Here is an 18,688-nt window from a genome sequence, read left to right on the forward strand (position 1 = left end):
CCTTCAGCCCCAGGAAAGAGGCAGGGCCAGCACCTTGGGAATCTCTCCTTGCCTGTCTCCCAAGAACAGCTCCAGCTGCGGGGGGGGGGGGGCTTTGCAAAGCCCATTTATTATAAATGGGCTTTGCGGTGGGGTGGGGGTGGCCCTGGTGGGAGGGCTGCCTGGGGGCCACGGGGAAGGAGAGGGCATGCTGGCACCCATTGTATTTAGCAATACAATGGGCTTTAAATCTAGTCACTAAATAATGCTGGTTCTAACAGTGTTAGACACCTTTGCATGCTCATATATAACAATGACAAGCTATAGCTTCTGCTCATAGTGACTGATTGATAGTGAAATTTGTGAATAGATTCCATGGACATTTTTGATAGTAAAAAGGAGTTGTGGTTTGATTTAGATTGAGATTTCAGACTGATGCAGCCTCAACTGGATATTTTCTTTGCCCTTTTTTTTGGGCGGGGGAATTGTGTTTCCCCCTCTAATCAAGAAAGACAGTGGCTCCAGAGATTTGGAGAGAGGTTATAGCTGCTATTTACCAATAAGATGTTTGGGTAATCCAATTAAGACATGAAGCAGCCGTATACTGAATCCATCTACTGTGATTGGCAGCAATTCTCCAGGGTCTCAAGTAGCATTCTTTCACATAACCAGCTATCTGATCCTTCTGCACGCAAGCAATGCTGTACTCCTGAATAACAGCCCTTACCCATTCACAGATCTCTCAGCATTTTGTCTAGTTTGGCCCTTTAGTGACCTGTTATCCAAGAGTAGTGACCAAGTTTGCAGTTAAAATCATTCAAGATGATGGAAACTGAGACACACTTCAAAGAATTACAGGAAGATCTCTATAAAATGAGTGTGTGGAAAACAACATGGCAAATAATTGTAGGTAAGTGTAAGAAGATACACATTGCAACCAAAACCCCTAAAAATCCTAAAGTTAAATATAAATTGATGGGATCTGAACTGGCTGCCACTGATACAGAAAGATATCTGCGAGTTGTCGTGGAAAACTTGATGAAAATGTCATTATGGAAAAGAAAAACTCCATGCTGTGGATGATGAGGAAAGGAACTGGAAATAAAGTGGCCAGTATTGTAACCCCTTCTTTAGATATATGGTGCATCCTGATTTGGAGAATTAAGTAAAGATCTGATCACCATATTTCCAAAAGGAAATAGAGCTGGAAAAAGTAACAAAGATGGCAATCAAGAGAGTTAACAGGTTATACGAGGGGATTTTACATCTTAGAAAAAAAGACAACTAAAGTGGGATACAACAGAAGTTTATAAAATTATGTATATGGTATAGAAACCAAGTAGACAGAAGGTTTTCTACTTCTCCCATAATATTAGAACATGGGAGTATGCAATCAACTTGAGGAGCAACACACTATAGGCAGACCAAAAATACTTCTTTAATCATCAGGTGAATTGTGGCATTCACTGGAAATGACAACATGAGCATAGTGGCTTTACACGGGATTATACAGGTACATGGAATATAGGTCCATCAACAGCTACTAGCTATGGTGACTAAAGGGGAGCTTCACAGAAGAAAACCTCTGCGTATCAATGTTAGGAGGAAGCAACAGGGAAAAGGCCTCAAGCTTCATGCCCTGTTTGACCTCCAGAAGAACTAACTCGTTGGCCACTAGAAGGACTTCTGATCTGTTCAGAAGGAGTCTGCTTATGACATGCCACAATGAGCAAAGAAACAAAAGCATCCAATTACAATCAAAGCAGCTTTGATGGAATGCATGTCCCATGAATCCTAAAACTGTTGGAGAAAACTAATTAAAATTATTAATAAAAATACTCATTACTTCTAATGTCTGCAAATATTTATTCCATATTGAAAGGAATTGTGTACCTTGTCAGATTTGGTTGCTATGTATGCAACATTTTATTACCTTGATCTTTATTTTCTAAAATTAGAAATTGCTGATCTTAACAAAATTCAGCCACTGGAAATCTCAGCAGCATATAAGTCACACTTCGGTTTCAGTGCACCTAAAGTCAATCAAAGGGGGTCTCCATTCATCTTGGGACCACATGAGAGGGAGAAGTCTGTACATTCAGCTATGAGCCTGTCCCTCCTCCTCTTCAATAAATGTTGTTGCATTTAACACAAAGACCTCACATTAAGTTGAAAGAAAATATCCATTGTATAAATGAATGCATATATAAAACAGATGCATGTCTCCTAGCCTCATAATTGAATTGTATAAAGCAGCCCTTGGGACCCAAAAAAATGTAGTTTTGGATTTCCCAAAATATAATACCTGGCTCAATAGGGGAAAATTCAAGGAGCACAATGAATAACACAAAGAACAGTGCAGAGTAGCATATAGGGTAGACTAGCAGATAGGGGGGATGTGGAAGAAAATAGAAGAACGCAGAAGGCATTACCAATAAAGCGATGCAATGCTATTCCTCTGAAGAGACCTTTGATTGATTGAGCAGAACACATTGTAAGTGGATAGCAGAGAAAATCAAGACAGCTGACATCTCAGAAGGGTGCCATGTTATGCCATGTTCTTTCAAATTTATATAACCTTACCATTGTTTGGAGGGCCTTCCGGACCCAGTAAGAACTGTGGTGATGTGGGGAGGCTGCACTTTCCCAGCGGCCAGGAAGGCTCTCGCGGCCTCGTAGAGGCTGGGGAGGGACTTCCCGGCCCAGTAAGAAGTATGGTGGGGTGGGGAGGCTGCGCTCCCCCAGGGACCCGGAAGGTCCTTTGCAGCCTCACAAAGGCTGCAGAGGGCCTTCCCGGTGCAGTAAGAAGTGCAGGGGGCCAGGAGGGGGGAGGCTGCATTCCCCCCGGGGCTCAAACAGATGAGACGGGTCATGGTTGCCTTTCTGTTAAGGACAAACTGTAAGGTAGTGTAGCCTCAGTTTGCCTCAGAGTCATGCAGAAAGGAGAGAGGGGGTTAAGCCCTTCAACGTTAGTTTCACTAATATTATAAACCTAAAATCTGCCAAAAATAAATATTCATAATAGATTTTTGTTTAGTAGATTTTAAAAGATTATAACACCAAACCAAGACTATTAACTATTATATTACAGTGAATCTTTGTAGTATGTTATGCTGATATTCACATCTGAATGTTAACAGCCGCCTAAGAATTCTGTGAATGTGTAAAATCATAGATTTACTTCATGAACACACCACTTTCCTCCCCCATAAAGACGAAATAGGCTTGCAACATTTCCCCCTCATCCATTTTATACCTTTGGACAACTCTATATCTCTTTCAGGAATGTAGAAAATAAATCTACACTAGGTGGCACTGCAACTGTAGTCTACATGCAAACTCCAAAAGAGCTACTTAAGATTTTTAGAGCCCCTGGTTGCTGTGTTAATGAAACATGTATTTTAGAATCGTCATAGACAGAAAATAGAAGAAATCCCTAATTATCTTCCTTCTTAGCATGATATACCTTTTAATTGGACTGATTACATTTCATTAAAAAGCCTACCTTTTGATATAAGGAGCCCTTAGCTACTGCTGAGACAGTTACTATGCACGTAACTATACTAAAAAGTGGGGGTTGAACGCTGTTTCCATTCCAATAACAGTGGAGTCTCACTCTAGCACAAGAAGCCCTTCTGCAGCACAAGAAACGTTCAGTTGGTATCATATGCATTATCCACCAGACCAAAGCTCTTCGTTTTACCATTGTTCAAAACCCCAATGTTAAGAAAAAAGAGCATTTGGATCCAACCAAATAATTTATTTTCCTGGTGAAGAACATTGTTTATTAATTGTAACCTGGGAATAGGCCTTTTTTAACTTGTGGAATTTTTTTTTAGATCAGGAAAGGTTTTATCTGGATTCCCCTGGAGAGGAGGGGGTACCTGGCAAGGTGGGGGGGGGGAAATCTCACAGCACCACTAGTGGTCTAGGGAATGCCAGCCTCCTGGGGAGACCTGGAGATCCACCAAACATCATCACAGGCTCTCCCATCCTGCCTTCCCCCCAACAAATATAGAAAAGTCAAGAGGAAGACTAGCTGTTGGCTTTTGTAACCCGCTTTTCATTACCCGAAGTAGTCTCAAAGCAGCTTACAATCAACTTCCCTTCCTCTCCTCATTCTAGACACCCTGAGAGAGCTCTGTCAGAGCCAAACAGGCCACAAAAGCAGCAAACAGCAGCAGCAAACCAGAGCAGAGTGGTGGGCCATCCACTCAGGGAACCGCAGTACCCCCAACAGGCCACAACAGCAGCAAACTAGAACTGATGAGTGGGCCACCCACCCCAACACTCACCACAAAAAAACAAATCTGAATTAATTATTTTAAGAACTATAAAGACCAAGAGCACCCCAAGGAAAAAAAAACGAAGAAACAGTGCTGCCTCCCAGGCCACAATAGCATTCAGCCAGAGAAAAAAGAAGAAATTAACACAAAGAGAGAAAAAAGTGATCCCCAAGCACCCCAAGGCACCCCGGACAGAGGTGAAGTCAAGTAAACTGCAAGTAAAAATGAAAAGAGGAATAAAAGTGAGAAGGCAAGAGGGAAAAAAAATATCAGCAGAGTCCCTCTGTCAAACTGTTAGATGTCTTCTCCAGCGATCAAGATCTTCCAATGTTCAGTGCAGCAGCAGCAAGCCAATCAGCCACGCAGCCAAGCCCTGCAGATTATCTGGAAGTCAGATTCAAATAATCTACTCGGCCAGAGCATCACAGGTCAGGAGGCAGCAGCCAGCAACAGATGCAAGTAAGAAAATCCCCTAGCCTTATATACTGTCTTGGCCAAGCACAGAAGATTTTCAAAAAGGGAAAACCTTCTATGATTGGCCAAGAAATGTTTTTCCCCAAAAAAAACATGCCTCCCTATAGGCTAATCCCCCCCCCCAGCCACCTCCTTCCTTTGCAGAAAGCTAGATAAGCAAGCTGCAGGATCTCAGCAAGCATTGCAAATTATTTGCAAAGGCAAAATGCTTTGCAATGATTGGCTGGCCTCCTACAGGGAGCCCAGCCATTGATCTCTTGCCTTCCCTCCCCCCTCTCCTTTGTTCCAGGGCCTGGAGAAGATCAGACTAACGGCAGGAAGGAAAAGAGCCAATTAAGAGGATGTCTGTGTTTCCCTTTAAATTTTAAAAGGATGCTCCAAAGCACTTCAGAGCTCTCCAAAATGGTCTGAAGGACACTTTGGACTGTTACTGTCCACTTCAGATCTGTTTAACTTTGGGAATTAGAGCTTCAGAATGCTTCGTAGCGATCTGTCTCCGAAGCAGCCTGCTTCAGAGGTTATTCTTTTGATGCACTCTGAAGTCCACATGCCTAGTCTGTGTATTCCATGATCCGCATTTTTGAAGACCTATCTGCAAGAGAAGGACTACTTATTTCAATAGAACATCTGCTCAAGTCATATGTTCATGGCCACAGTTTTAATCTTATTGAATCATTGTACACTTCACTGTTATACTTGTTTCCTTATTTTTTAACTGACCACCCCTGACCACCCCCTCCTTCTTTCACTTCCCTCTGAGGCTTGGAGGCTACAGATCCCTTCTGCATGATTGTGACCCCTACTGGTGAGTTCCCTAAGAGCTGCCGGCAGTCTTTCCAGGTCCTGGGGGGAGGGGGAGGCCATCCGCAGAGTTCTTCCATTCTATCTCCCTAATCTAGCACCTATTGTATTCCTGAATGCAATGGGCTTGACCCCTAGTACCTTGCTTTAGGATGCTTTGGGCTGATTCTGCGTTGAGCAGGGGGTTGGACTAGATGGCCTATATGGCCCCTTCCAACTCTATGATTCTATGATAAACGCTTAACACATTTTAAAAATATATAAAGAATTAATTAAAACCCACCCATTCAGGAAACCCTTTCAGGATCTTAAAGAAACTCCAGGTTTTCACAAAACCCTAATTGAGAAAGCCTGATTAGATGTATTGATCTTAATTGTGTAGTCTAAGTGAGAAATATGGATTAAAAATAAAACAAAAAATTCTATTGACTTCTGTATTTCTTAATTTACTTACCCCATACATAGTCTGCCTTTCCCTCTGACACAATACATTAATTAATAAGTTTAAAATTAGAGATCTCCTACAGGTTTTCTCCTAGTGGTTTTGAAGCAGCTAGAGGGGAGTGAATTGAACTGTGGTCCACCAGTGTGCTAATACCCACAACTGAAATTGCCTCCAGAAGGTATCATGGGCAGCAGGAGGACTAAGAAAAATATTGTACTGTCTTTAATAACAGCTCCCAAGGGGATAGGTGATCTCTTAGAAAAAAATGTATAAAGGAAAAGGATGTGGTGGAAATCCAGTTTAGGCTGCCCAGAACTGCTTTGAAGCTTTTTTAAAAAGCATGTCAGGAAACCAGATGTTGAATCTTCCATGTCATTTCCCCTGATACTTAAGCAATACTTGACTATCACAAGTTTATCCCTTCCTCAAAGGAACTTAGCATGGCTATATTTCTATCCCTTCCTCTGTGTGATTTCTACAATAGCCCCACAAAGTAGATTAGACTAAGAGAGCACCACATTGATTGGGTATTTGAATCCAAGTCTCCGAAGCCCAATTCTGACTGTAAGTCAGTGGTTCCCAACCTCTTTATGCCTGCAGGTACCTTTGGAAAGGTGTACCAGGGTGCTGGGCACAACCACCAAATAGCTGCTGCATGAGACAGAATCAACTGCCAGCCACAAATATCAGGGAATGAGGTCACACACAGCTCTAACTAACTCTTCAGCATTTCAGGCAGAAGCTCTGTTTAACAGGAAACACATTAAAATGAACATAATGTTTCAAAATATTTTCTTGCACTCATGCAGCTTACCTTCAGTCAGACAATGAAATTCATAGGTTGTTGTGGCAGCTGCAGCTGTCCAGGACCAGGCTCAAAGCTATCCCCAGAACCTCTCCTCAGCTCATACCAGGTGCCTCTGAACCAGGAAGTTCCACAGCCACTCCTGAAACCAGGGTGTAAACTGCATGGAGCTTTTATTCCAACCCCAGATCGATTCAGTCCCTGCCCTCTACACAGAATGCGATTTCCGTTTGGATTTGGGGCGATTTAAATTTTCCTTCTGCAGCAAGAAGGGTTGATCTGGAGTGACCCTACCTTTATTGTGCGATATCTCAGACTGCTGTTAATCCTGAATATATTCAGAAAATCACATTGTTTTGAATCTGGGCTCTCCTCCGTGGTAGAGGACCCGTGATTGGCTACAGGTGACCATGTGACAAGCCTGCCTTAAAGGACAAGCCCCTAAGTTCTCTCAACTTCTGTCGGCCTTGGATTTTTTTTGTGCCTTCTTCGTTTCCCCCCCCCCCCTTCAAGAAAAGAAAGGATTTTTTTCCTCCCTCCTCTGACTTCTTGGATCCTCTCCCCCCCCTTCAAGAAAACAAAGAAAGAGTCTCCATTTGTCCCCCCCTCTTCTGAGCCTCCCTAACCACGTGCAGAAGACTTTCCTGTTTCAATGGAAATGGGGGGGGGGAGGAAGACCCGAGTTCAAAGCGATCTGAATTCAACAGGATTGACAATGGAATAAAAAAGTAAGTGCAGACTCTGCCCTGGACAACCAGTCCTACTGGAGGTGAAGCCACTCATGCCAACAGAGCCAGGGGTGGGGCAGGGGGGGAGCAAAGCCAACAGAGAATGTTGGAATGGCTGGAGAGAAGGAGAAAACCCCAGAGACATGGGCAGGATGAACAGTTGCACCTGGATGGGCTTCTGGGAGGCAGATGGCCCTGCTCACAATTCCCACCACGGTAAAAGACTCAAAAATGACTGGCTCAGGTTCATGGGGCTTAGAGGGCTTTGAACTAAGGAAACAACCCTGGGACCCATAGTTCCCAGGTGTCTCCCTCCTTGTAGCAAAGTCTCAGGCACACCCTGCCTTGGCCTCTACCAGAAGGTCACCTCCGGTGGTGGGATGGGCTCAGAGTTCTAGGCAGGGCCAAGGCCAGCAGGACCCAGTAGCAAGCATACTCTATGAATGGCAGCTGTCAGCCCCAAGGACTCCCTTGTCAGCAGATGCAGGCATTCAGCAGAGGGATGGAAGTTGGTTTTGGCAAGAGAGTGATGGGTTAAAAGGCAGCTATGATCAGCAAATTAGGAAAGAAGAAAGCCTTGAGGTCCTAATGGTGAAGAATGGAGTCACTCAGGCAGGAAGAGGGGGGAAAGGGTGAGCCAAACCCCCTCCACCTATTCTGAGGTTAAGTACCTGGGGCCAGGACTGGCAGGACAGCAGAAGGCACATCCTGAACATGGCAACTGCCAGTGCAACCTTTTAAAAGTCTGCATAGCTAATCAGAAATGCTGCTGAGCAAAAGCCCCTCTTGGCCTTGTTCACTGCCTAAAACCAGGGTACCAAATATAGTGTTGGCAAGCACCATGACATCCATGGGCACCATATTTAAGAACATAAGAGTAGCCATGTTGGATCAGGCCAATGGCCCATCCAACAGTGTCACATAGTGCCATCAGGAGGTCCACCAGCAGGGCTAGAACTCCAGAATCCTTCCCACTGTTTCCCCCCAAGCACCAGGAATACAGAGCATCACTGCCCTAGACCTACTGTGGTGTTCCATGTATACCTTTTGGCCAATAGCCACCAATCGACCTCTGCTCCACATGTTTATCCTATTAAAGTTGTCTATACTTGTAGTTGTCACCATTTTGTGCATCAGTGAATGCCATGTGTTAATTTTTTGGTGAAGAAGTACTACCTTTTATCTGTTCTAAGTCTACTGCTCATTAATTTCACTGAATTCTTCTATATTGTGAAAGAGAAAAGTACTCCTTTCTCTGCCTTTTCTATCCCATGCATAATCTTGTAAATCTCTCATGTCACCCCTCAATTGTCATTTTTCCAAGCTAAAGAGCCCTAACCTCTTCATAGGGAAGGTGATCCATTCTCTTAATCATTTTAGTTGCTCTTTTCTACTGTTTTTTGAATGCTATAATATCTTCTTTGGAGTGTAGACCAGAACTCTACACCAGGTGTAGTCAAACTGCAGCCCTCCAGATGTCCATGGTCTACAATTCCCATGAGCCCCGGCCAGCGAACACCTAATAATCCCTAGCATAGCATTTGTTTGTTTTTATTGTAGTTGCACACAGTTATCTACCATGACTCCAAGGTCTTTTTTCTGGTCAGTTACCACCAGTTTGGACCCCATTGATGCATATCTACAGTTAGAATTTTTTGCTCCAATATGCATTATTATGCACTTGCCCTTGTTGAACCTCAGTTGCCATGCTGACTTGCCCAGATCCCTCTGAAGCACCTCACAGTATTCCCTGGTTCTCACCACCCTGAACAACATAGTGGTATAGCCACTTCACTGCTTACTCCCAGCTCAAAATCATTAACAAAAAAGTTAAAATGCACTGGACCTATTATTGAGCCCTGTGGTACCTCACTACTTACCACCTTCTATTGTGAAAACTGTATTCACGCTCTGTTTCCTGTTAATTAATCAGTTTTAATCTATGAGGACTCATTCTCTTAACTACTGAGTTTACTTAGGCGCCTTTATTATTATTATTAGGGGCCTTTGATGATGAATTTGATCAAAAGCCTCCTGGAAGGCTAGGTAAACAACTCAGCTGGGTCACCCTTGTCCACATGTTTGTTTACCCCCATCCCCCAAGAACTTTAACAGGTTAGTGATACAAGTTCTTCCCTTACAAAATCCATGCTGTTTCTTTGGAGATCCTTGCTCTAACTACCACTGTATCAAACTGCACCTCATTGTTCTTTCTGCACATTGACAGCATAATCATATATAGCTTTTCCTCCATTGATTTCCTTCTAAATTACAAACCATTTTGGTTTTGCACTGGAGATTATGCCATACATGCATGGGGGGGGGGGAAACATTGTGGGGAGACAATACACAGAATTAATATTATCAGTACACCAAAGACATTTAAAAATGGTGGTAGTTTGAGCCACACTGGTATGGCAGAAGTTGTTGTTCAACTACTGTAATTGACAGCAGCTTCAGCCACTCCATCAGTATATATCAATAAAATGGTGGGTTATCTATGAAAAGACATCTTATCTCCAAGTAGAAAGAAACATAGTTATTATCTTCCTTCATCTGGACCTAGAGGAACGGGTGTGATGGGGGGGGGGGAGGTGCGAATAATGAAAAAGAATATGTTACATGCTAAATATGTAGTCAGCATACTAAAAATGTTGCAAATGAGCAACCTTTGTGAAAGCTCTGTGACAAAGAATGTCATAACCATTACTTTTTAAAAGACTAATTGGTGAAAGGTAAAGACTGGATTCTGATCTGCATATAGAAAGATACTTTCTTTCTCTGGAACAATTGAACAGAAAGCAGTATATAAATGACTACAGATAAAGAAAGAAGAAAATACATACATACATACATACATACATACATACATACATACATACATACAATGAAAGAAATTACTTATCCCTGAACAAGAGAGATGTGAGACAGCTGACCAAAATCACCAAATTGAGATCAGTTTATTTTAGGATGGGAGTATAATTACAACCATATTGTAGTTTTCAGATTTCAAATTCTGACATATAAATTTTGAATAAAATGGCCTGCTACCCATTTGCTATCTTGCTAGGCATAATGAGTCAATTTGGAACACAAAAATTGCAGGACAAGAGTAATCCAGTGCACACTAACAATGCTAAACACACATTTAGAAATCAAACAGGGATGTAAAGTATGAACTGTCATACACAAAAGCTGGTCCATGCTGAAATTCAGATCAATGTTGTCTTTTCAAATGACCCATGTAACTAGGGTTGCCATCTGTGGGTCAGGAAATTCCTGAAGATTTTGGGGCACAGTTGAGAGTGGGCAAGATTTGGGGAGGAGGAGGGGAAGGACCTCAGCTGGGTATGCCTTAGAGTGCAGTCTCCAAAGTTGCCATTTTCTCTGGGGAAACTTGTCTTTGTAGTTTTCATTCTGGGATATCTCCAGGGCCCACTGAGAGTTTGGCAACCCTAGGTTTAATTCATGGCACTACAACTCAAAATCAGTCAGGCTGAAAAAAACTCACCATTTGCTGGGGACTTTGGGCAATATGACCCATCCTTGATCAAATCCTCTTTGGGCCTTCTACATCCAGTATGAAACATGTGAAATTCACAGCTAGTCATAATATTAAAAAATGCGTAAGATTTAAAGCTTTCCATAGTAAGAGTGCACTTTTCAAAGAACATCACAACCACTGCTTTCCACTGAATAGAGATGAAAGCAGCTGCAACATGATTATTCTGCTAATAAAAATAATTTACGTCTGGACCATCTGCTGCTGAAAACATATGCTTAGCAGTGCTGTCAAGCCTAAGATTGCCCCAAGGCCAAGTTTGTCTCCCTTCAAACCAGCTGAGGCCCAGTCCCATTCACAGGGTAGTTAGAGCAAATTTCAAGAAGTCCTGTGTCATGCCTGACTGAACAGAGCACCAAAGCACCATTCAATATATTCAAGATAGTTTGGTGTTAACAGTTTATTATTAGTTCATTTTACAACAAAGATACAAGATCTTTCTTACCAACTTCTCTGGTTTATACAGTATGTATGCCTGTGGGGTGCTTCTTTTTTTTTGGGGGGGGGGGTTCAAAATTGTATACATGATACTATATAAGACAGGCATTGAGCTGGATCCAGTGGTCCCATTCCACTGAGAGAGGAGTGTGCTGCTGGAGAAGGGCTGCCAGGTCTGGATTGGGAAATACCTGTGAATTTGAGGGGTTGGGCCTGATTAGGGTGGAGGGTGGGGAGGGGAGGGACCTCAATTGGATATAATGCCATCAGTCTCCCCTCCAAAGCAGCCATTTTCTCTAGGCAAAGTGATCTATGTCGCCAGTAGATCAGTTGTAATAGTGAGAGATATCTGGCCACCTCAGAGTCTGGCAACCCTGTAAGGAGTCTTTCCTTGAGCAGAAGGATTTCTTCTTCTAACAAAGGAGTCATTTATCACCTAGAAAACTAGCTAATATTAAAGATGTTTTCAACAGTGATTTAGAATCGATCCAGCTGAGCGCAACAATAAATAGTTCTAATCCCTCACACACTTACTAGACATTTGACATTTTAAAAAATGCCAGTGATATAACTAGTTTAAATGGTAAAGCAAATAATTAGGTAACCTTTCATAGCCAGCCACAGTTTTGGGTTATTGATGTAGCTGGTGAGCTCTAGAGATGTCAGGATATACCCATGAACTCTACAAACATCAGTAAACTAACAGCCAGTCTATTGATCAGCCTTCCAGGGAAGGCATTAAAGGCACATATGGTGTGGAATGGGCCAAAGGAACATCAGAGCTTTAACAGTAAACATCAAGCATCTCAACAGTATAACCCAATTAACTTTAATAATGATAAGAGTCCATGTAGCATTCATTAGAGTTATTTGATTTAAAAAGGGATCTCTACAACCGCTCTCTACATGACATACAGCAATTACTTATTTATTATTTATCACATTTATTTGACTTCTGGAGAAAATGGTTTATTTGGAAGACAAGCTGCATGGCATTATATCTGACAGAGTTCTCTCCTCTCCCTAACCTCATTCTCCCAGACTCTGCCTTCAGATCTCCAGATATTTCTGAACCTGGATAGGGGAGCAGCCCTACACTTAAAGCAAATGCCCTTCTGTACACTCACTGCTCAAACAGGCCCCAAAGCCCTTGGTTTCCAAGTCATTTCAAGAGTTGCATTGAGCTCCAGGCATTCACAGAACAAAGAAGCAAGGAAAAGCTAAAAATTTACTCTTAGGAAGAAATCCTAAGGAGTAGTTCTACCAAAGTATGATTTTTTAAATTCAGTCTGGCATACTCTCTGGAAAGTGTTCTTAGGACTGCCCCCTCACTTGAGCAGGGGTTTGCAATATTATGCAATGCCCACTTCATACAGATTTTTAAAATGCTTCAGTCAGTTCCGTGACACCATGAAGCACTGCGGAGCTAACTGGGGCATTTTTTGTTCCTCCTAAGATGCTGTAAGATGGGGGGAGGAGCCGGGCCTGGAAGGCCCAACTCTTCTCCTTCTACATAGGCCTGCACTGGGATAGGCCCTGTTGGTACCTGCAGAGAAAAAGGGATCATGGAAATATCCATGTTCCTTTACTGAGGGGCAACAAAGGGCCTAAAGCGGACCAAGGATGGGACAGCGCTGACATCCTGTGTAAGCAGAGATTAGCCCTGCTGCCATATGAGCATCAGCCTGGCCTTTTCCCCTGGTTCAGAAAATGTCTCAATGTCATTCTGTGTAATCTACTCAGAAGAAGAGTTAGTTCTTATATGCCGCTGTTCTCTACCTGAAGGAGTCTCAACGCGGCTTACAGTCCTCTCCTCACAACAGATACCCTGTGAGGTGGGTGAGGCTGAGAGAGCCCTGATATCACTGCTCGCTCGGAACAGCCTCAACAGTGCTGTGGTGAGCCCAAGGTCACCCAGCTGACTGCATGTGGGGGAGTGCAGAATCGAACCTGGCATGCCAGATTAGAAGTCCGCACTCCTAACCACTACACCAAACTGGCTCAGCCCACCCCCATTAGAGATTTGAACACACAATCTGTTCTTTACTTGGAGATTTTTCTTCCTTTTTTCTCTGTAAAACATTCTTTCATCAACTTTTGCTCTTCTGGAACATTTAGCCTTTACTTCGCTGTCAGTCATGACTGAGCACAAAAGGAAAGCAATTCAAAAGGCACAAAACAGAGTGTGGCTTACTTGACAATCCTGTGTGTATAATGATTCAGATAAATTTTCTTCAGACACTGCATTGCTAAAGTGATGCATTATCAACACTTGCTGGGTTTTGTTATACAACTGGTAGAGGAAACATTGAAAATTGGAGAGGGGAAGAAAGCATGAAGAAGGGTAAGTCAGGTTTTGCAACAATTAAAATTACCTGTGTTTTCTGCTCTGGGTTACATAATGCACATATATAGTCCAGGGAGGCCATATGTTTTCCATTGTTTTGAAGCATCTGTTATTCTGGTCAACGTCAGACACATCAAGTCAATTTGGTGGGCCAACCAGCTAAATGGAATGGACAGCAGCAAAGTAATGTGAGGTAAATGGCAGTATTCAGTTCCCCTAACTCAGTTCATTTGTTCCATTTTTTTTTAAGACAACTGTTCCACTCTCTACTTCAGGATACTAGAACAGGTGGGACAAGCTCACTCACATGCTTAACTATGCCTGCTATAGGTTTAATGGCCTACATTTCTCCGGCCAACCTAAAATCCTGTTGGTGAGTGGGTATTTCCCCTCTTTGCATTATAGATGGAAATGTGTTTGCACTGAAACCAAGACTATAAAATTGACTTCCAAACATGGCTTTGAGATTTTAAAATAAAAACAATACAAATCTGACTCTTTGTTTTTACACAATTTTACTTAATAGTGAGTGACTGAAAACCTACACTGAAACGTTATTTTAACACACTTTAAAGGACTCCATGAAGATATAGAATGCAATGAAAGTCTGTTTAGAGACATTTTTATTATGCTTGCATGCTCCTAAAGTAGATCTCAGTCTGTTATTATGTTGCTACTAGGGAGGGGCCCCTCAAAAAGAGACTTGGGGGGGGGGTTAAGCTTCAGTCCCATTTTGCTTACACAAATCCATTTCATCATGGAGATATTCCATAACCCATAGTTTGGAGTTCCTTGTATATAGTTTTGACTTGACAAAATTGATCTGTCAACCATTTCTCTGAGCATCAACTAAATAAATACATAACTTTATTGAGAAATGGAGGAATTGAGAATACATGCAATGAAGTTAAGGTAACATGATCATAATATTGTATAAGGCCAGAGTCTAATAAGTTAAATTGTCATTTTTCTTTAATTAATTAATTAATTAATATAATGCAAAATTAATATAATCATAAAAAAATTTTTAAAGGATCTGAAGTCTGGCTTCTGAATTTGGCCCTTTAGTGAAAGAAAGAAAGAAAGAAAGAAAGAAAGAAAGAAAGAAAGAAAGAAAGAAAGAAAGAAAGAAAGAAAGAAAGAAAGGAGCACAGTTGAAATACAGAGTGTTTTTTTCAAAATAGTGTGGGATTTACATCTGTTCCCCCAGCTTAACTGCTGTTATCATTACCATGATTAAAACTTTGGCATCTTGAAAATTGAGCAGATGCAGTTCCCTAAAACGGAACCAAACTATTGGTATATAGACTGTTAAAAGATTTGTTCTCCAAGGTCTCAAGTTAGATTCCTCCCCCCCCCCACTATCAGAGATCCTTTATTTAGAGATGTCAGGATATGAACCTGAGGCTTTCTCATAGCTAATCCCCTGTGAGAGAATTAAAATATCATCACCAGTTTGCTAGCTCTAGTGGTTTTGCCAAGTGAGCGGAGTTTTCTGTGAAGGAACAAGCCCACCTTTCTTAGCATATCAAAGATAATGGATGAGTGCCTTGACAACTAGCATTTTACCTTTAGTATTTTACATGTCATTCTCTAACAATTGTGCATAATTAAGGAATATAACAATGCCTGGTTTCTTCTCCTATTTTACGCCATTTGTACACTTCTTGAATGCTGCTGTAATTGCAAGAGAGAGCACATTAACTATGGAACATTATGAAGGTTAATGACTTGTAAATTTCTCAACGATTTTCTTAACAAGCCATCAGAATGTTACTTGCCAAATAAAAGGGAAGGACACTTGAGTCACTAAGATTTGCTTCCTTGCTTTATGCTGTTCATAGCAGAAGGAAATTCCATGAGTGCATTTAGTGTAAGTGTACGAATACTGGCCTCACACTAGCAAGATACAATCTAGTCCGGTACAGTGTGCAGCATATTTGACAAGCCTGGAATATCTAGATGCGCATGCTGTCATGCAAAATTCTGACTAGTTTTGGATGTTAATGTGTTTCTGCCCAGTCCATGCAGAAGGTATCAGAAAAAGTTTACAAGGATAAAATACAATGAACATACCAATTGCCAAGTTACCCAAGTCTTTGGAAGTTCCTGGAGATTTGGGGCAATGGTTGAGAAAGCAAGGATTTGGGATACAAGGGAGCTCAACAGAGATGTCATGCCATAAAGTCCACCCCCTAATCTGCCATTTCTGCTGAAGATCATTTGTAACTCCAGCCCCCTCCCCACTCCAGAAGCTGGAAATGCTATTCCCCAAAGAGCCCCAAGACAATTTACATTTTTTAAAAATCAGCATTATGGCAATGAACTATAAACTACCTATTATGCAATCAGGCATTTTCTTTTAAATGTCAGTGCCCCAAATCTTGGTGCACTAGTATGAATTTGATGGTGGGTGTTGTTTTTAATCATTAGGATTGTCCCAATTAAGAAACCTGGTACACTATTTAAAGTGAATCCATCTCTCTAGCACATTGAAACTTCAATGGCAGGAGGAAGCTAGTTTCTTCAGTTCCATGTAAACCACCCTGAGTCTTTGGGGAGGGTGGTCTATAAATGTAATAAATAAACAAATAAATAAACAAATAAATAAATAAATAAATAAATAAAAGACTGAGCACAGTTTTACCTGCTCCACTGAGTTGGAAGGGGCCTCCTGGGCCATCTAGTCCAATCCCCTGCACTATGCCCTATCGCTCATCCACTCTAACCTGCCACCCTCTTGAACCTTCACAGAATCAGCCTCTCCATCAGATGGCTATCCAGCCTCTGTTTAAAAATTTCCAAAGATGGAGAACCCACCACCACCCAAAGAAGCCTGTTCCACTGAGAAACCGCTCTGTCAGGAACTTCTTCCGGATGTTTAGACAGAATTTCTTTTGAATTAATTTCCCATTGGTTCTGGTCCGTCCCTCTGGAGCAAGAGAGAACAATTCTGCTCCATCCTCTATATCAGTGGTCCCCAACCTTTTTGAGGCTGGGGACCGGCAGGGCAACTGCCCGCCCGTGCATGCGCGAAAGTGCCACACATTCGCGATTTCGGCCTCGCGTGGTGCATGTGCGCATGCGCGGCCCGGATGAGCATGCACAACGCGCGGACGTGGCCCTGATTCCCTCTCCCCCCCTCCCACAGTAAGAAGCTTCCCACGCCGCAAGGTTGCGGCATGGTAAGTTTTTAACTGTGGGGGGGCAGGGAGAGGGAGCCGTGGCCCGGCGCCAAGGCCTTCGCAGCCTGACACCGGGCTGCGGCCGGTGGGTTGGGGACCACTGCTCTATATGGCAGCCTTTTAAATACTTGAAGATGGTTATCAGGTCCCCTCTCAGTCATCTCCTCTCCAGGCTAAACAGACCAAGCTTTCCCAACCTTTCTTCATATGTCTTGGTCTCCAAACCCCTCACCATCTCTGTTGGCCTCCTCTGGACACGCTCCAATTTGTCTACATCCCTCTTCAGCTGTGGTTCCCAAAAGTGAACACAGTTCTCCAAGTGATGCCGAACCAGAGCAGAGTAAAGCAGTGATGACCTTCCATGATCTGGACACAATACTCCATTTGATACAGTCCAAACAGCACTCTTTTTTAATGATCATTCTGGCATGTCCCAGGTTATTCCGCCTGTCGGACGCTGCCACATATGAACATACACCTCTTTTCTGGTGTTTGCTGCAAATTCAAAACACTTCTTTTTCGGTTGTTATGCAGTAGCCTTATTTTAGTCTGGAAAAAAGGCACCTTTTGCAAAAGTCACCTTGGTTCCTCATTGGGGAAAAGACAGACAGGGAAAGAAAAAAGAGAGAGAAGCAAGCAATGGAAGATCCCACCTCTAGCATAAGGTGACCAGATTTTAACATTGGTAAAGCGGGACACCACTGACCGGGGGGGCGGGGTTCTTGATTTTAAATTTGGTCTATATGGAGCAACAAAAATTTGCATGAAACGCATAGAATGCAAAATAGTTTTGTAATACCGTATTTGCCGGTGTATAAGATGACTGGGCGTATAAGATGACCCCCCAACATTTCCACTCAAAATATAGAGTTTGTCACCATTGTACGGCCGGAACACAACCACAGCACCTCCGGCCTGCCCCTGCATCTCCCTGTGACCGGCACTAGTGCGCAAGTGTGCATGTGCGAGCTCTGCGTAGACAAGGGGCGGGCTGGAGCGCCACTGCTTCCCGCCGAGCAGAATGGGCCGGTCATGCCCAAAAGGCTAGCACCCCTGTCTCACTGCTGATGCTCGCCACAGCCACACTGATAACCCGCCGCAGCCTCGCTGGATATTGAGCGATACTGGATGGTATGTAGAATGAGGTGGGCAGGCATCAGGAGGCCACTATGGGCAGCTCTGTCTATCCCAACTGAAGTGCACCTGGCGTATAGGATGACCCCCCCACTTGGAGGCATGTTTTTCATGGGGGGGAAAGTAGTCTTATACGCCAGCAAATAGGGTATATATTTTTTTCAATTTCAACATAAGTGCAATTTGCAAAAGTGGGACAATCTGGTCACCTTACTCTAGGAGCAAGCAGGAGAAGGAGTTTTCGGCCTCCCAGAGATGGAGACTTTGGGGGAAGGGTTGCCAGCCCTGTGCTAAGAAATTCCTGGAGTTCTGGAGAGGAGCTTGGGAAGAACAGGGTCTGAGGAGGGAAAGAAGCTCAGCAGGAATATGATCCAATCCAGCCCACCTTCTGAAGCTGTTGTTTCCTCCAGGATGTTAGGCAGAATAATTGCTTTGGGAAGAGGGATTAAGCTAGCAATTAAAGAACAAGTCATAGGATAGGATTTATCTGCTCCTAGCTCTTCT

This window comes from Paroedura picta, chromosome 1, assembly GCF_049243985.1.
Source record: "Paroedura picta isolate Pp20150507F chromosome 1, Ppicta_v3.0, whole genome shotgun sequence".
In the NCBI taxonomy this organism is placed as follows: Eukaryota; Metazoa; Chordata; class Lepidosauria; order Squamata; family Gekkonidae; genus Paroedura; species Paroedura picta.